The sequence below is a fragment of the Macaca mulatta genome, chromosome 19, assembly GCF_049350105.2.
Source record: "Macaca mulatta isolate MMU2019108-1 chromosome 19, T2T-MMU8v2.0, whole genome shotgun sequence".
NCBI lineage: Eukaryota > Metazoa > Chordata > Mammalia > Primates > Cercopithecidae > Macaca > Macaca mulatta.
In genome coordinates, this window is record NC_133424.1 from 52,034,758 (window position 1) to 52,054,993 (window position 20,236).

General features: G+C 42.9%; 1 long non-coding RNA gene and 1 pseudogene across 2 annotated transcripts in view; one reads left to right on the forward strand and one right to left on the reverse strand.

Moving 5' to 3' along the window:
• The window catches only part of LOC705034 (cytochrome P450 2F5-like), a 56,653-nt pseudogene extending 42,632 nt beyond the window's left edge, over nt 1–14,021 (forward strand). The window contains exons 9-11 of the transcript XR_013410687.1: nt 11,518–11,667; nt 13,370–13,623; nt 13,887–14,021. The product of XR_013410687.1 is annotated as a cytochrome P450 2F5-like (transcript). The remainder of the gene's footprint in view (nt 1–11,517; nt 11,668–13,369; nt 13,624–13,886) is intronic.
• On the reverse strand, nt 732–5,620 carry LOC144337511 (uncharacterized). Its single transcript, XR_013410700.1, has 2 exons — nt 5,442–5,620; nt 732–3,798 (listed from the first exon to the last, which is right to left on the reverse strand). It is a non-coding gene; the product is annotated as an uncharacterized LOC144337511 (long non-coding RNA).
• Nucleotides 14,022–20,236: the final 6,215 nt, after the last annotated feature.

Genomic DNA, 20,236 nt, shown 5'->3' on the forward strand with positions numbered 1-20,236 from the left:
TTCCAGGGGAGAGAAATCCAAAGATCTGGGTTTTATTAGGGTGAGACAAAAGTGTGGCTGTGCATTGGGGGTCTTCTGGTGAGGAGGATGCAGGGTTAAGGGTCTCAGGAAAGGGGATTCCAGACATATGGACTTAAGAGACTTCGGGCTAGGAAGACCCAGGGTGTGGGTGTGGAGTTTCTGGGAGGAGGAGTGTGTAGCAAGCCCAGCAGCTCCTCCCAGAAAGCCCAGGAGCTCCTCCCAGAAAGCCCAGGGGCTGACGATTTTGCTTTGGCCCAGAGCTGTCTCTTGATGCACAGAATCCTCACTGGAACCTCAGAGTGAGGCCAGGATGGGTGCCATAGAACCTCCACTGCACATCTCTGGTTGGGAAAGGGGTGGAAGACCGGATCCGTATTTCAGGGGAACTTTCCCCACACTTGGAGAAGAGTGCCTCGAGTTATCAGTTGGCAGAGGGATTGGCCAGGTGTGGAGAAATAGTAATAACAACCCCCAAATGGTGGAAAAAACTCAAGTGTGCCAAGGGTTGTAATTTACAAAGACCTCCACTGGTTTCCAACCCAGATCCTTAGGAAAACCCACTAGATTGATTGTATCATTCCTATGAATATTATTATTGTTATTTATGTTTCTCATTTTATATAAGGGTCTACAGAGGACAGAAAACAGACCGTGGGCAGGGGACATGCGTGAGTGGCCCTGAACTCCCGTCTCTCCTCCTCTGCGTCCTTAGTTCCACTTTGTGGATTTGATTTTCCTGCCAGTGGAAAGGGTGTATTTAGGAAGAGAAGATCATATTTGAGGGTGAGTTAAATCTCCTTTAAGGGTGATTCCTGCTTTGTCAGGGGTTACTACTGTTAGCAGGCAGAGGGAACAATAAGAGAAGAGATTGGGGTAAACTCCAGTGTTAGGCACAGAGGCAGAGCCTGGGGTGGGTGGGAGTGGAGAAGGGATGAGTAGCCTCCTGTCCTTCCCTCAGGGAAATTCTTCCTTAGTAAACAGGACAGTTACCCTTTGGTGAGCACGGTCGTATATGGGAAGATCAAGTCTAGGTGTGTATGACCTGGTTGAATCTTTGTAACAATGAGGTTGGTTCATCATCATCCTCGTTTTGAAGATGAGCAGATCTGGACTCCATAAACCCTCTTGAGTGAGGTCACACAGGGAGTAAGTGAGGGAGCTGGGATGTGAACTCTCTCCTCGTCCGCCTTCATTGACTGGCCTAGATCACCCTGGGAGTCAAGTGCGGGCCAGGCTTAGCAGGAGATGGGTGCTGAGACTGGCATCAGCAGTGGACACAGGGATGACACTGGCGGGTTCTGATATCAGCCTCAGGTACGGCCAGGGAGGGGAGGCATCGTGTTGGCTTTGGGACTGCCCCCAGGTGTACTCAAGGATGGGAAAGAAGTTGGCACTGAACTTGACAGCAGAAGAATATTAAAGTCATGTTTGGTGCCAAGAGGGCTCTGTGTGTTGTCTCAAGTGTCATTCAGGGCATAAGAGTGTCCTGCTTCAGGAAGGTATAAGAATGGCACCATATAGGATCTGAGGTTGGTTCCAGTGGGCTCTGACGTGAGCATGAGGCAGGTGCTGAGATTGGTCCTATGTGGGCCTGAGATGAGCCTCAGCCAGATCCTGAGAGGGGCTCCAGATGGCCACAGCACAGGCTCTGATGTTTGGACCCTTGAGGGTTGCACCTGTCCTCAGGGTCACCAACTTTGGACAAGGGGAGGTGGGTGAGGTTGGCACCCCCAGGACTGACATCTTCCTGAAAGTGTTCTGGGATGCTGAGCTCTGAGACCTGTGTGGAGGGAGCAAAGTTCAGAGAACAAGGTGAAGAGAGAAAAGTTGTTTGTTGATTTTGGAGGGGAAGAGGTGGGAAGGAGGATTAACACCAGCTGGGCAGATGTCAATCCCGCTAATCCTGGTCACCAGCCTGCACTTGGGCCGGCCCCTCCTTTTCCTTCTTGTTTCCTAAAAAGGTGGGAGACAGACATTTGGGGAGTTTGCTTCTCAGTGATGTTGGCACAGGGAAGGGCACTGAGTGGTCAGCAGGCTGCCATGACCTGGCCACGGAGGGGTGAGGAGAAACAGGCTGGGAGAACTCCAGTATTTGTGGACATAGAGGTCAATCGATGTTGGACTTGTTGATTACCCTGGAGCATAGAGTGAGAGAATGGTGTCTGAAATCATGTGGGAGGGACTTGTCCCAGTGGGCAGTGTCTTGGGTACAGGCTTTCAGAATGAGTTAGTGGTGAACCCAGGAAGATCCCTTTTCTTTGCTGGGCCTCAGTTTTCCTTTCTGGACGGATGGTACAATGATTTAGGCCTGGATTGGAATCCTAACCTTATCCTTTATTTTTTGTGTGGCCTTGAACAGCTGACTTCATTTCTCTGAGCCTTATGGAGCAAAGAACAGCTCCTACCTCTTTGGCTATTTAGGGGAGAAGTGTATGTGTTAATGCAGATGAGGACATGGCAGTAAGTGCTCAACGAATAGTAGTTGTTCTCTTTAATCTGTAGGATGAAGCGGATCGATGAGATGTTCCCTAAGCACCTTCCCTGCTTTTACATTCTCTAGTCTAAAGCTCCCAAATCTTTTCCTTTGGGAAGGAGGGAAGGGACAGAGTCTTTGGGAACCTCTTTCCCCATCCCTTCCTCAGCACAGCCAAGATTTACCCCATGGAGTTTTGAATAGGAAATTAATCCTTCATGGCCTCCTGGAGCGTGGTGCTGAGTTAGGCAGTATCTGCAGAAGGACAGGCCAGCATTAGACTCTTAGGTCATTCTGGTTGGCCCTGGAGCCCTGCACAGGACTTTGCCCACCTGTCTGTCTTGGATCCTGTCTTTCTATTTTTCTCTTTCTCCTTTGCCATGTTTTCCTCATTTATACAACTGTCTGTGTGTCATTCTGGGTGCATGCTTGTAGTGTCTATGTGCATGTATGTTTCAGTATGTCCCTGTTGATACATGAATTTATGTGTGCACTAGGCTTTGTGGGGTGTATGTTTGTGTTTGATAATGGGTATCCATTCCAACTTATGTCTACACATGCACATGTGTGTGTGTGCCTGAGAGGGTGTGCCACTGTTTCTCAATGCTTGCCAATTTTTATGTGTGTCTCTGCATACATCATGTGTGCACACATGATTTAGGGGTGTCTACGATGTGCATTTCTGTGTGAAACAAGATGTATGCTGCATATTCATATTTGTGTGTACGCATTCACAACTGGGTGACTACATGTAAGTATGTGGATGTTTTCATGTGTGCATTCAGGTGTCTGTATGCAGGCTTGTGGGCCATGTTGCATACAGCTGAACATCTGATATTTTCCTCTGCTCGTCTGTGTTTGGATTAAAACAGTCCTAGCCCAGCTCCATTTATCTGCTTGAAGAAAACCCCAGAACTGTGGGAAGCTTTTTATGAGCATAATCTTAATTAAACTCATTGCCAAGACCGTGAGGTTGGCTTTATCATCTCCATTTTGCAAATGAGTTAGGCAAGGACCCAAAAGTCGGTTGTAAGTGACTTGGTTCTGCATTTCACAGCTAATGAGGATAGAGTCTTAGTATGGTCTTGTGTGACGGTATATATATGTATATGTACACACACACATCTCTATATATACACACATATACATATATGTGCATATACATATATATACACATATACGTATATATATACATATACACACACACACACACACGTACACACACACATATATATTTTGAGATGGAGTTTTGCTCTTTTGCTTTTGTTGCCCAGGCTGGAGTGCAATGGTGCGACCTTGGCTCACTGCAACCTCTGCCTCCTGGGTTCAAGTGATTCTGCAGCCTCAGCCTTCTGAGTAGCTGGGATTACCACCACCATGCACAGCTAATTTTTGTATTTTTAGTAGACACGGGGTTTCACCATGTTTGTCAGGCTGATTTCAAACTCCTGACCTCAGGTGATCCGCCCACCTTGGCCTCCCAACGTGCTGGGATTACAGGCGTGAGCTACCACGTCTGGCTGTGAATGTAAATTTCGTGCCGTTAACCACCACTTGGACTGCCAGGTCCCGCTTGTTTTTCTTTATGAAACATTAGAAAAACTGCTTGTAATCTCTTGTGTTTCTTCAAATACTTCTGTGTAAACATGTAACAAAAGGTTTCAAAATGTTAGAAGAAAGTCTTTTAATAGGAGGGAGACTTGACCTTCTGTAGTGTTTGTACTCTTTGGAACCTTAACCAAAGATGTAGCTGGCCAGTATACCCCTCAGGCCATTGGCAATGAAGCAGTGGGGGAGTTGGGGTACCAGTGGTTGTGGTCAGAGAATGACATGTCTGTGTTTGACATTTCAGAGTGATGACAAGGATTGGGGGTGGCTGTGGGAATGTTGGCTGAAATAGAGTGAAGAAGGTCAAAGAAGAGAAGAAAGTCAAGATTCTTTTCTTCTGAGTGTTTGGATAACTCACATCCATGGCCATGAAGTTCCTCCCTACCAGGAAAATGGCAGGACTTAGAGTTCAGTGATGGGAAAGAAGTTGGATAGATGACAGGGATGAACAACTTTTTTTTTTTTTCTTTTTTGAGTGGAGTCTTGCTCTGTCACCCAGGCTGGAATGCAATGGTGTAATCTTGGCCCACTGCAACCTTCGCTTCTTGGGTTCAGCCAATTGTCCTGCCTCAGCCTCCCAAACAGCTGGGATTACAGCCACCCGCTATCGTGCCCGGCTAATTTTTGTATTTTTATAGAAATGGGGTTTTGCCATGTTGGCCAGGCTGGTCTTGAACTCATGACCTTAGGTGATCCATCTGCCTCAGCCAACCAAGGTGTTTGGATTACAGGGATGAGCTGCCATGCCTGAACAACATTTTTTTTTTTTTTTTTTAGACAGAGTCTCGCTCTGTCACTCAGGTTGGAGTGCAGTGGTGCAATCTTGGCTCACTGCAAGCTCCACCTCCTGGGTTCATGCCATTCTCCTGCCTCAGCCTCCCAAGTAGCTGGGACTACAGGTGCCCGCCACCACACCTAGCTAATTTTTTGTATGTTTAGTAGAGATTCTGTCTCAAAAACAAAACAAACAAAAACAAGGAAACTTGATGCAACTATATGCTGCCTATAAGAAACTCACTTTACCTGTAAAGGTGCATATAGACTGAAAGTACATAGATGGAAAAAGATATTCCATGCAAACAAAAACCAAAAGCAAACAGGAGTCGCTATAACTTATACCAGTTAAAACGGATTTTAAGGCCGGGTAGATGCAGTGGTTCACGCCTGTAATCCTAGCACTTTGGGAGGCTGAGGTGGGTGGATCATGAGGTCAGGAGATGGATACCTTCCTGGCCAACATGGTGAAACCCCGTCTCTACTAAAAATACAAAAATTAGCCAGGCGTGGTGGCGTGCGCCTGTAGTTCCAGCTGCTGGGGAGGCTGTGGCACGAGAATCACTCGAACCTGGGAGACGGAGGTTGCAGTGAGCAGAGATCGCGCCACTGCACTCCAGCATCAGTGACAGAGCGAGACTCCAAAATAAAAAACAAAAAACAAAACAAAACAAAACAAAAAATGACAAAAAGAACCCCAATTTTAAATCAAAAACATTAAAAATAAAAACGAAACAAAGAATGAACCTGGAAGGTGGAGGTTGCAGTGAGCCAAGATCGTACCACTGCACTCCAGCCTCAGTGACAGAGTGAGACTCCGTCTCCAAAAACAAAACAAAACAAAACAAAACATGACAAAAAGAACCCCAATTTTAAATCAAAAACATTAAAAATAAAAATGAAACAAAGAATGAACCCGGGGGATGGAGGTTGCAGTGAGCCAAGATCATACCACTGCACTCCAGCCTGGGCAGCACATCAAGACTCTATCTCTAAACAAAAAACAAAAAACAAAAAAATTCTGGCAGCGTTACATTTCTTAGTCCCAGAAAGAGGGGCATGTGACTAGGCATAAAATGACCCAGGTTCCATTTCACGCACACACCCTCTGGAGCACAAATCTCCTTCTCTCTATCCCACTTAGATCTGGGTTTGTCTCTTGTCTCTGTATCTCTTTGTTTCTTTGCCTTTCTCTTTGTTCATCTCCATCTCCAACTTTTTGTCTAGTTGGATTTCTCTCTGAGTCACTGGTGCATTCACTCTTTGGGTTCCTCTTGATTCTCTTCTCAGTCATATGTCACTTTTTCATTCTCTGTGTCACTGAAACTTTTTTCCTGTCTTTTATTCTTTCTGTTTCTATCTGCTTCTGTCTGTTTCTTTGAATTGTCTTTTGTCTCTGTGTCCTCCTTGACATTGTCTTTGACTCATTGAATCTCTCTCTCATCTCTGTTTTGTTTTGTTTTGTTTCGTTTTGTTTTTGAGACAGAGTTCCGCTCTTGTTGCCCAGGCTGGAGTGCAGTGGTGCGATCTCGGCTCACTGCAACCTCCACCTCTCGGGTTCAAGCAATTCTCCTGCCTCAGTCTCCTGAGTATCTGGGATTACAGGTGCCTGCCACCACGCCTGGGTAATTTGTGTGTGTGTGTGTGTGTGTGTGCGCGCGCGCGCGCGCGCATGTATTTTTTATTAGAAACGGGGTTTCACCATGTTGGTCAGGCTGATCTTGAACTCTTGACCTCAGGTGATCCACCTTTTCGGCCTCCCAAAGTGCTGGGATTACAGGTGTGAGTCACCAAGCCTGGCCTCATCTCTATTTTGATCTCGCTCTGGTTCTGTTTCTATGCACTTCTATTTTCTCTCAATCTTGACCTCTGTCTCCATCACATAATACCTGGCATAATCTGCCATGCTCTGAATTTCTCTGCCTCAAGTCCTCTGCAATTATTTTTCCTCTTTAGCTTGCTTCTACTTTTTAGTGCAAGTTCCTCCACTCCTGGCTTCCTATCTGGAGGTGGGATGGTGAGGGGAGCTGTTCTAAGAGTACTTGCTCTCTCCCTTCCTGTCTGAATCAGAAAATCAGACTCACAACCGACCACCTTCACCACACACACACCACCACTGCAAGATGGTTAAGAGATTAGTCCTGAATGGGTGTTAAGTGCTGGGGGGTGAGGATCAGAATGGGATGGGGAGGTGAAAGCTAAGAGAGTCAAAGGAGATGGGCTGAGCTGAGTCTCTACTCCAAGAAAGACATTCTAGCAGCAGATCCAAGAGACAAAAGGTGGCACTGTGTGTGAGTCACTCAGTTTTCCCAGAATTTCCACCACTTCTGGACACAGGATGCCTCAGCTCAGCCAGCCAAACCCCATTCCCCAAACCTACAGATACCTTGAGGGATTCAGTTTCCAAGTCTGAGAATACAGTCGCATGAAAAGGACATTGAATTTTGATAAATAGCATATGTGGGTAGGATATGATATCCACGAAGTTCATTTCAGAACATTAAGGCTTTGAAAATATTTGGTGCAGAAAAGGTAGTGAATCACTTTCTAGATTATTAAGGAATGCAATCACTAATTGTGCTGGAGGAGACGTTCCCCTCCAGAGACTGCGGTTCAGGGGTGATCCCTACACCTTAGACTTTCCAAATACACACACACACACACACACACACCCCGACACATACTACAGCAAAGTTCTTTTTTCTCTTTTTTTAAATTTGATACAGCAAAGTTCTGACACACCAACACAGGTAATCTTTGATTATTGTTATTTAACATTATCTTGAGTAGAAAACAAGAACTTTTTGAACAAACCCTTTCAATTGATTTATTTATCTTGTTTTCTAAATTTTCAGCTTACTTTGCTTATTAATATTCTAGTGTTCCATTACATAGTAGAGTGGCTGTAGTTAATGATAATACATTGCATATTTCAAAATAGTTAGAAGAGAGGATTTTGAATGTTCTTACCACAACAAAATGACAAATGTCTCAGTAATGGATATAATAATTACCTGAATTTGATTGTTATACATTGCATACATGTATCAAAACATCACACTATACCCCACAAATATGTACAATTATTAATGGATATAATAATTACCTGAATTTGATTGTTATACATTGCATGCATGTATCAAAACAGCACACTGTACCCCACACATTTGTACAATTATGTGTCAATTAAAAAATTTTAATTAATTAGGGTTACCTTAATTAAATAATGAACAAAGAGTTTTCCTTATTGTCTATCAAGGCTTTCTAAAACAACATGGTCTGCCAGCTGCGGTGGATCACGCCTGTAATTCCAGCATTTTACGAGGCTGACGGGGGTGGATCACTTGAGGCCAGGAGTTTGAGACCAGCCTGGCCAACATGGTGAAACCACATCTCTAGAAAAATATAAAAATTAGCTGGGCATGGTGGTATGTGCCTGTAGTCCTAGCTACTTGGGAGGCTGAGGCATGAGAATTGCTTGAACCCGGGAGGCAGAAGTTGTAGTGAAATGAGATCACGCCACTACACTCCAGCCTGGGTGACAGAGTGAGAATCTGTCTCAAAAAATAAAAATAAAAAAAAATAAAACAACATGGTTTCCCTGTTTGATAGATGGTGAAACAAGTCCCAGAGGTTAAGTGACTTGCCCAGTGAAGAAAAGACAGAGCTGCTACTTGTACCCAGATCGTCTGGATCCTAAAATCAATAGCCTAAAAAGAGAATAATCTGCCTCTTCACACCCCACCAAGAAATTCTGTCAATCCTATTGAGCTGAGAGAGAAGAACAGGCAGACTGGAAATATGAAGAAAGGGGAATGGCCCCAGAGGATTTCCAAGTGTGAATTCAATTTACCCTTATTCAGATGGGAGATTATAGGTTATATAACCACCCCCCATATAAAGCAATCACTTCCCCGATGACATTCAAACCTGGAAAACTTGAATCCCAGGGTGTTCAGATTTTGGTATAAGATGATCTCTCAGGACCTATTTAGGCAGGATCTGGTGCCCAGGACAGAACCTGTTGACCTGGCACCATGGAGCTGGGAGGGGCTGTCACCATCTTTCTGGCACTCTGCTTGTCTTGCCTGCTCGTCCTCATTGCCTGGAAATGAATGAATAAGGCAGGAAAGCTGCCCCAGGTCCTACACCAATTCCTTTCCTGGGGAACCTGCTGCAAGTTCGAACTGACGCTACGTTTCAGTCTTTCATGAAGGTGAGTGTGTCTGTCTCCTCTAACAGCGCTTAGAGCAACTAATCCTGTAGCCAGATTCACATAGAACCTTATGCCTTCTAAAGATAGACTCTCAGAAGCACAGACTTTGCAAATCTTAGAATTCTGAAATTCCAGAATCCTGAAATGTTGGAAACACACATTCTCAGTGCACTGAAATAAGACTTTCATGATCTCAGGACTTTGGAATCACAGTACATTATATTTTTAAACACAAGGACACTTTGACTCAGGTTGTCTTAGCGCTTTGAGACTTGGTATCACGAAGTCTTCAGATTCTAGAAATTTAACATTTCAGAGAGAGAAGTATGAATCTTGGAATTTATCGAATCCAGGTCCATTATTTTATAGATGAGAACAGTAAGTCTTGTGGGGAGGGATGAGCTTTTGCCTAGGATGACAGAAGCCAAGACTTCCGTGCCTGTTTCCCAGTAGTCCTTCCAAGCCCAGATTTACTTTGATTCCTTAGTACCATGTTTATATCCCCTGGAAATCACCATCCTCTAAAATCCTATTGGCCTATATGTGGTACTCCAATCAGCCCCTCCTCTTGTGTTTTCCTTCACTCCAAGCTCAGGGAGAAATACGGCTCTTTGTTCACTGTGTACATGGGTCTCTGGCCTGTGGTGGTTTTATGTGGACATGAAGCAGTGAAGGAAGCCTTGATAGACCAAGCAGATGAGTTCAGTGGCCGTGGAAAACTGGCTTCAATAGAGCAAAACTTCCAAGGTCATGGTAGGTAGCAACAACAACAAAAACAATAAAACCAGAAATGACTGCAGTGTGCTCCCTCTATGCCAGGTTCTTCGGTAAGTAAGTACTCTACATGACTTACTGCATTGCCTCCCTTAGGAGAGCCGTTAACATTATACTAATGTTGTCAATGAAAAAGCTAAGATAGGCAGGGCGTGGTGGCTCACGCCTGTAATCCCAGCACTTTGGGAGGTTGAGGCGGGCAGATCACCTGAGGTCAGGAGTTCGAGACCAGCCTGGCCAACATGGTGAAACCCCATTTCTACTAAAAATTAAAAAAAATTAGCTGGGCATGGTGGTGCACACCTGTAATCCCAGGTGCTCAGGAGGCTGAGGCAAGAGAATCGCTTGAACCCTGGAGGCAGAGGTTATAGTGAGCTGAGATTGCACCATTGTACTCCAGCTTGGGCAACAAGAGAGAAACTCTGTCGAAAAAAAAAAAGAAAAGAAAAAGCTAAGATAAAGATTAGATAATGTCACACAGTAAGTGGTAGGATCATTTTATTTTGAGCCTTTGCCATCTGACTCTAAACAGTTTTCTGTGTTATTTCTGCCCTTATTTTCAATGGATTAGCAATATATATATAATATATATATTTATATATATATACACACATTTTTTTTTTTTGAGACAGAATTTGACTCTTGTTACCCAGGCTGGAGTGCAGTGGCATGATCTTGGCTCACCACAACCTCTGCCTCCTGGGTTCAAGCGATTCTCGTGCCTTAGCCTCCAGAGTAGCTGGGATTACAGGCATGCACCACCACACAGGGCTAATTTTGTATTTTAAGTTGAGATGGGGTTTTTCCATGTTGGTCAGGCTGATCTGGAACTCCCAACCTCAGGTGATCTGCCCGCCTCAGCCTCCCAAAGTGTTGGGATTACAGGTGTGAGCCTCCGAGCCTGGGGGATTAGCGATATTCTTTATGCACCCATAGCCAGCCCTCATAGCCCTCACAACCAACCTTATTTCTCATCTTCCTATACTTATACACATACCTAACCCCATAGGTCTCTGCCTCCTTCTCTTAGGTAGATCTCTTTCTCTCATGCATCCATCTCTAACTGCCCACATCCTTCAATTCCAAGCAGGCTCACCACATTCTGTCTGTCTGTCTGTCTGTCTATCTATCTATCTATCTATCACCTTTTCTTCCTTCTGTCCATTGATCCATATCCATCAGAAAATCCATTCATTATTCTTTCTATGAAAATATCTTTCACTCTATTATCTATACATCGATCAAATAACTTTCTATTTATTCATCTATTTATCATTCCATTCATTCATTAATGCTTTCATCATTCATACATCTATGAATCTCTCTATCCACTCTCCAACCGTCATTCACTCAGTTATTTTTTTATTTATCCAACTCCACCTCTCCTTCCTGTAAGAAACACTGTTTGATCTCCCCTATCACTCCTGCACTGATTCCCTTTTCCTCCACCTCAGTCTGGACTTTTTTTTTTTTCTTTCCCGAGGATCCTGCAGAGAGGGAACCTTACTCTCTTGATTGAGCCTTGAAGGTTGAGGATGGCTTCCTGGACAGCACAGTCTAGAGCTTTCATAATCTTTCCCCATCACTGTGTAGCACCGAGTGAACACAGCAAGGGGAGGGAGGCAGAAGCCTGAGACTGAGATCTTGGCAGGTGTGGCTCTGGCCAATGGAGAACGATGGAGGATTCTCCAACGCCTCTCCCTGACCATCTTTTGGGACTTCAGGATGGGAAAGAGGAGCATTGAGGAGCGAATTCAGGATGAGGCCAGCTACCTACTGGAGGAGTTCCGGAAGACCAAGGGTATGGGGGCCACAAGGGGGAGGGCCACTAGGTGACTGGGTGGTTATGGGGTTCTCAGTCAAGAGAAGATGGGCTTTGGTGGGAGAAAGCTCTGGAATGGAAGAAGAGGGAAAATATTAAGAATCCACTGAGATTTCTGGCCAGCTTCCGTATTAAGAGTTTACATGAGCTGGGCATGGTGGCACAGGCCTGTAGTGTCAGCCACTTGTGGGGCTGAGGCTGGAGGTTGCTTGAGTCCAGGAGTTCAAGGTTGCAGTGAGCTATGATCATGCCACTGCACTTCAGTATGGGAGACACAGTGAAACTGTCTCTTAAAAAACAACAACAACAAAACAGTTAACATGGAAGACCCTTAGGGACCACACATCTAGAAACTGTAATCAGTGGATCTCAGGGGGTCTGTGAGCTCTTGATATCCTATGCGGATATTGGTGACGTGACTTTGTGACTTTTCCTGAAGACAGGCTCAAATTTCATTACATTTGTCTATCTGTATTGTGGTAAAAAAAATACATAACATAAAATTTACCATATGCACCATTTTAAGTGTCCAGTTCAGTACTGTTAAGTATATTCATGTTGTGAAAAAGATCTTTTGAACTTTTTTATCTTGCAAATGTGAAACTCTATACTCATTTCATTGTGTTTTTAAAAGAGTTCAGTCTCACCAAAAAATAAGGTCTAGAAACACTGGGGTCTATAGAGAAAAGATACAGAGGCTGAAAAACAAACAAACAAACAAAAAAAAACAGAGAAAAATAGATAAGAGGTAGAAATGGAGACACATTTTCTCTACATCCAAGGCTCCTTGCCTGGTCTACGTGGGTGATTAACAGGTCTATATAAAAGCTTCAAATGCCCATGTACCCCAGACATTATTCATAAAATTGTGTATTTGTGAATATGTGCATTATTCTAGAGAAATTCTTCCCAGATCGACTGATCTTGTTTTACAGAAGGTGTAGGTGAGGGCAAGGGAAAGATTTTGTTTTGTTTTGTTTTGAGACAGAGTCTTGCTCTTGTTGCCCAGGCTGGAGTGCAGTGGCATGATCTCAGCTCACTGCAACCTTCACCTCCCAGCTTCAAGCGATTCTTCTGCCTCAGCCTCCTGAGTAGCTGGGATTACAGGCACCTGCCACCACACCTGGCTAATTGTTGTATTTTTAGTAGAGACGGGGTTTTGCCGTGTTGGCCAGGCTGGTCTCCAACTCCTGACCTTGTGATCTGCCCACCTCGGCCTCCTAAAGTGCTGGGATTACCAGGCATGAGCCACCACATCCGGCCAGGAAGGATTTTTTTAATTGCCCAAATGGAATCATCGGTAGAGCTAGACAGAATTCAGGAACTTTTATAATGTGTCCCTTATCCCCCTTTTCCCAAATATGTGAGTCTCTAACATCAACACATTTAAGTAATAATAATAAAAAATAATGATTAAGCTCAGCTAGGTTTTCTTGAGTGCTTACTGTATGCCAGGCTTTGTGTTAATTATTTTATACAGATAATGATACTGAATCCTCATGAATCAGTGAAGTGGTTCCCAAACCAATTTGCCGATTGGCCAATCTAGACCCAAAACACAAAAATGAAGTGGCTCACACATGCAATTAAGTAGTAGAGCTGGGACTCAGATGCATCACTGTGACTCCACACCCCATATTCATGACCATGGCCTCCAACATAAACAATTTCCACTGCCCAGGTGCCCCCATCGACCCCACCTTCCTGCTAAGCTGCAGCGTTTCCAACATCATCAGTTCTGTTGTCTTTGGAAGTTGCTTCGACTATGAGGACAAGCAGTTCCTGAATCTGCTGTGGTTGATCAATGAGAGTTTCATTGAGATGAGCACTCCCTGGGCGCAGGTGCCCACCCAGCCACCTCTCTTTCCATGCACCAACCCCAGTTAACTAAACACTTTCCTATACCCCACTTGATCCTCCTTAGACGCCTGGGAGGTGAGTACAGTAGTTCCCCCTCATTGCTGGGGGATATGTTCAAGATCCCCGTGGATGCCTCAAGCCATGGATAGTACCCATTCTATAGATACTAAGTTTTTCTGGTATATACATATCATGATAAAATTCAATGTATAAATTGAGTGCAGTAAGAGACTGGCATTCATAAGTAATAAAATAGAACAATTATAACTATTCTAACAACAGTTATGTGAATGTTCTCTTTCTCTCTCAAAATATCTTATTATATGTAATATTTTTAGATTGCAGTTGACTGCACACATGACTGCAATGGTGGAAGGCAAAACCAAGGTGAAGGGGGAACTACTGTCTCAATAGGACCCAACTTCTGTGAAGCAAAAGGGCCTCACCTGATTCTTAGACCCAGCACTGGACTTTGAGCCCACCTGTCCAACTCCAGGCTCAGCCCATGCGGGCCCCTGGCACCCATCACTGACAAAGTCCTCTTGCCTATTCCCACAACTATATGACATGTACTCTGGAATCATGCAGTATTTGCCAGGAAGACACAATCGCGTCTACTACTTGATAGAAGAGCTCAAGGACTTCATTGCCTCCAGGGTCAAGATCAACGAAGCATCCTTTGACCCCCAAAACCCTCGGGACTTCTTTGACTGCTTTCTCATCAAGATGCACCAGGTACCTCCTCTTCTTACACTGGTCCTTCCCTCTCATCTCCCCAACCTCTAGTCCCTGCAACTTTCAACCAATCTGTAAACATTGAGGGCAAAACAACACAAAAGAAACAAACAAAAAAACAAGCATTATTGCACAGGGTTTACTTTTATCTGTAGATGAATATAGAAACTGCAAAAGTATAAACTGTTACAGCTTTAAAACAGACTCTGAATCTTGAAATTTTAGGAATTTGGGACATTTAGGAACTTGGAAACTTAAAATCTTCCACCTTATACATGCCAGAGAGTTACAACTGTAGTTTTGAGTCTTAGAATTTCAGAAAGTTAGAAATTTAAAGTTTTGAAGTGTAAGACTTTAAGCATTTAAGTTAAAGTTAAAAGATTTGAATGTGTAGGGACAGTAGGGTATAGAATTTAAATTTCCAAGGCCAAATGTTTGCTAACATAAAAATATAAATTTACAAATGTATAAAACTCTAAGAAATGATGATGCAAAAATGTTAACCTTCTGAATTTGTATAGCCCTCCACTTCCCTCCCCTTCCAGCCTTACCCTCCACCTCATGAGCAGCAGTACGCCGTAGTGCAGGGTGGTGCTGACGGTCTCGGTGCCTGCAAAGAAGAGGTTCAGTGAGGTCAGCACCAGGTTCTTCAAGTAGAACTCCATGTTTGGGTTCTTCTCCTCCTGCAGGGAGAGGGGGCTTTAGGCCAGTCTCACCTCTCTTGCCCTTAAGGCGTGCCACCACATCTGACTAATGTTTTAAAAAATTTTGTCGTCAAGACCGCCTCCTGCCATGTTGCCCAGGCTGGTCTCAAACTCCTGGGCTCCAGCAATCCTCCTTCCTCAGCCCCACAAAGTGCTGGGATTTCAGGTGTGAGCCATTGCACACAGCCCAGATTATTTATTTATTTATTTATTTATTTATTTATTTATTTATTTATTTATAAGTAGACTGGGTTCATGCCTGTAATCCCAGCACTTTGGGAGCCTGAGGTGGGCAGGTTTATTTTCTGAGATGGAATCTTGCTATGTCACCCAGGCTGTAGTGTAGTGGCATGATCTTGGCTCACTACAGTCTCCACCTCCCCAGTTCAAGAGATTCTCCTGCCTCAGCCTTCCAAGTAGCTGGGATTACAGGCGTGCACCACCATGCTCAGCTAATTTTTGTATTTTTAGTAGAGATGGGGTGAAACCTTGGCTCTACTAAAAATACAAAAAAATTAGCGAGCTGTGGTGGTGTGCACCTGTAATCCCAGCTACTCTGGAGGCTGAGGCAGGAGAATCGCTTGGACCCTGGAGGCGGAGGTTGCAGTGAGCCGAGATCGTGCCGATTGCACTCCAGTCTGGGCAACAAGAGCGAAACTCCATTTCAAAAAAATAAATAAGTTACCTAGTCTGTAATATTTTGTTATAGTAACATGAAACAGAGTAAGATACATAGATGATTGATTGATAGAATAGAACAAATCATATTGGGAATGGGTTAAAATGTTAACCTAAGGTGAATCTGCTTAAAGAGTATTATTATTATTTTTTTTGCCGTTTTATATTTTACTTTTTTTTTTTTTATTATACTTTAAGTTCCAGGGTACACATGCACAACGTGCAGGTTTGTTACATATGTATACATGTGCCATGTTGGTGTGCTGCACCCATTAACTCATCAGTTACATTAGGTATATCTCCTAATGCTATCCCTCCCCCCTACCCCGTCACCGCAATAGGCGCTGGTGTATGATGCTCCCCTTCCTGTGTCCAAGTGATCTCATTGTTCAATTCCCCCCTGTGAGTGAGAACATGCGGTATTTGAGTGAGAACGTGCGGTATTTGAGTGAGAACGTGCGGTATTTGGTTTTCTGTTCTTGCGATAGTTTGCTGAGAATGATGGTTTCCAGCTGCATCCATGTCCCTACAAAGGACACGAACTCATCCTTTTTTATGGCTGTATAGTATTCCATGGTGTATATGTGCCACGTTTTCTTAATCCAGTCTGTCACTGATGGACATTTGGGTTGATTCCAAGACTTTGCTATTGTGAATAGTGCCACAATAAACATACGTGTGCATGTGTCTTTATAGCAGCATGACTTATAATCCCTTGGGTATATCCCCAGTAATGGGATGGCTGTGTCAAATGGTATTTCTAGTTCTAGATCCTTGAGGAATCGCCACACTGTTTTCCACAATGGTTGAACTAGTTTACAGCCCCACCAACAGTGTAAAAGTGTTCCTATTTCTCCACATCCTCTTCAGCACCTGTTGTTTCCTGATTTTTTAATGATTGCCATTCTAACTGGTGTGAGATGGTATCTCATTGTGGTTTTGATTTGCATTTCTCTGATGGTGAGTGATGATGAGCATTTTTTCATGTGTCTGTTGGCTGTATGAATGTCTTCTTTTGAGAAGTGTCTGTTCATATCCTTTGCCCACTTTTTGATGGAGTTGTTTGTTTTTTTCTTGTAAATTTGATTGAGTTCTTTATAGGTTCTGGATATTAGCCCTTTGTCAGATGAGTAGATTACAAAAATTTTCTCCCATTCTATAGGTTGCTTGCTCACTCTGATGGTAGTTTCTTTTGCTGTGCAGAAGCTCTTTAGTTTAATTAGATCCCATTTGTCAATTTTTGCTTTTGTTGCCATTGCTTTTGGTGTTTTAGATGTGAAGTCCTTGCCCATGCCTATGTCCTGAATGGTATTACTTAGGTTTTCTTCTAGGATTTTTATGGTTTTAGGTCTAACATTTAAGTCTCTAATCCATCTTGAATTAATTTTCATATAAGGAGTAAGGACAGGATGCAGTTTCAGCTTTCTACTTATGGCTAGCCAGTTTTCCCAGCACCATTTATTAAATAGGGAATCCTTTCCTCATTTCTTGTTTTTGTCAGGTTTGTCAGAGATCAGATGGCTGTAGATGTGTGGTATTATTTCTGAGGGCTCTGTTCTAAGTCATGCTGCTATAAAGACACATGCACATGTATGTTTATTGCGGCACTATTCACCATAGCAAAGACTTGGAATCAACCCAAATGTCCATCAGTGACAGACTGGATTAAGAAAATGTGGCACATATACACCATGGAATACTATGCAGCCATAAAAAAGGATGAGTTCGTGTCCTTTGTAGGGACATGGATGCAGCTGGAAACCATCATTCTCAGCAAACGATCGCAAGAACAGAAAACGAAATACCGCATGTTCTTACTCATAGGTGGGAATTGAACAATGAGATCACTTGGACACAGGAAGGGGAACATCAAACACCGGGTCCTATTGTGGGTGGGGGAGGGATAGCATTAGGAGATATACCTAATGTAAATGACGAGTTAATGGGTGCAGCACACCAACATGGCACATGTATACATATGTAACAAACCTGCACATTGTGCACATGTACCCTAGAACTTAAAGTATAATAATAAAAAAAAATACTGAAATAACAACTCTATCAACCCAGGATTCTATATCCAGCAAAAAGAACTTCCAAAAACAAACACAAAATAAAGATATTTTTAGATGTACAAAAGTTTAAAGAATTCATCACTGGTAGGTTTACAGAGTAAGAAATGTTAAAGTCCTTCAGGCAAACTACATTGTTACTAATTTTGTTCAAACAATCAATTATTCTTCTAAATGTTTAAATAATAGGGGAAAATCTTATATATTTACCGTTTCTGGTGCTCTTCATTCTGTTGTGTAGACGTGTATTTCCATCTGGTCTCGTAGTTTTGTAGTTTTCCTTGTAAAAGTCTTTTACCTCCTTGGTTAAATTTATTGCTAGGGTTTTTTTTTTTTTTTTTTTTTCCGGGAGCTATTTTAAATGGGATTGCTTTCTTGATTTCTTCCTCAGCTAGTTATTGGTGCATAGAAATGCTACTTTTTTGTCTGTTGATTTTGTATCTTGAAATGTTACTGAATTTATCAGATGTAAGAGTTTTTTTCATGGAGTCTTTCGTTTTTTCTAGAAATAAGATCATGCTGTCAGCAAAGAGAGACAAATTGATTTTCTCTTTTTCTTTTTTTTTTTTTTTTTGAGATGGAGTCTTGCTCTGTCGCCCAGGCTGGAGTGCAGTGACCGGATCTCAGCTCACTGCAAGCTCCGCCTCCTGGGTTCACGCCATTCTCCTGCCTCAGCCTCCGGAGTAGCTGGGACTACAGGCGCCCGCCACCTCGCCCAGCTAGTTTTTTGTATTTTTTAGTAGAGACGGGGTTTCACCGTGTTAGCCAGGATGGTCTCCATCTCCTGACCTCGTGATCCGCCCGTCTCGGCCTCCCAAAGTACTGGGATTACAGGCTTGAGCCACCGCGCCCGGCCGATTTTCTCTTTTTCAATTTGGATGCCCTTTACTTATTTTTCTCTTGTCTGATTGCTCTGTCTAGGACTTCCAGTACTGTATTGAATAGGAGTGGTGAAAGTGATCATTCTTGTCTTGTTCCAGCTCCTTCAGAGAAGTTTTCAGCTTTTCCTCATTTAGTATGATGTTAGCTGTGAGTTTGTCATATGTAGCCTTTATTTTGTTGAGGTATGTTTCTCCTGTGCCTAATTTGTTGAGAGTTTTTGTCATGAAGGGATGTTGCATTTCACCAAATGCTTTTTCTGTGTCTATTGAGATGATCATACGGGTTTTGTCCCTCATTCTGGTGATGTGATGTGTGATGTATATTGATTTACATATGTTGAGCCATCCTTGCATCCCTGGGATAAATTCTACTTGATTATGGTATAATCATACCATAATTTTCAATGTATTGTTGGATTTGTTTTGTGTATTAGTCCATTCTCACATTGCTATAAATAAACACCTGAGACTGGGTAATTTATAAATAAACTAGGTTTAATTGGCTCATGGTTTCACAGGCTGTACAGGAAGCATGATGATGGCACCTGCTCAGCTTCTGAGGAGGCCTTAGGAAACTTTTACTCATGGCAGAAGGCAAATCGGGAGCCGATGTCTTCACATGGCCAGAGCAGACAGAAGAGAAAGAGGAGGTATGTGCTACGCAGTTTTACAAGGCCAGCTATCATGAGAACTCAATTACTATACAGTACAAAGGAGGGATGGTGCTAAACCAAGAGAAATCGCCCCCATGATACATTGGGGATCCGTGATGGATCCATGTTCCATTGCCGCAGGCTCCACCTCCTACACTGGGGATTACAATTCCATATGAGATTTTGGTGGGAACACAGATCTAAATCATAGCAGTTTGGTAATATTTTGTTGAAGATTTTTTGTCTATGTTCAGCAGGAATATTGGCTTATAGTTTCCTTTTTTGTTGCTTTGTCTGGTTTTGGTATCAGGGTAATATTGGCCTCAGGATGAATTGGGAAGATTTCCCTTCCCTTCATTTTTTTGAAAGAATTTGAGGAGAATTGGTGTTAGTTCTTTGTAAGTTTGGTAGAATTCAGCCATGAAGTCATCAAGTCCTGGAATTTTCTTTGTTGGGATAGTTTTTATTACTAATTCAACCTCCTTTCTCATCATTGGCCTTTTCAGGTTTTCTGTTTCTTTCTGCTTCAAACTCAGTGGGTTGGATGTGTCCAGCAATTTATCCATTTCCTCTAGATTCTCCAGTTTGTTAGTATATAATTGTTCATAATAGCCTCTGATGATCTTTTATATTTATGGTATCAGTTGCAATGTCTCTTTTTTATTTCTGAATTTAATTATTTGGGTCTTCTCTTTTTTTGTTCTTGGTTAGTGTAGCTCATGGTTGATTTATCATTTTTTTCAAAAAACATTTTTCATTTCATTGATCCTTTGTATTTTTTTAAGTCTCTATTTTGTTTAGTTCTGCTCTGATGTTTATTCTTTCATTCTACTAATTTTGAGTTTGGTTTGTTCTTGCTTTTCTAGTTCCTTGAAGTGCATGATGAGATTGTTTATTGGAAACCTTTCTACTTTTTTGATGTAGGCATTCATTACTATAAGTTTCCCTCTTATTACTGCTTTTGC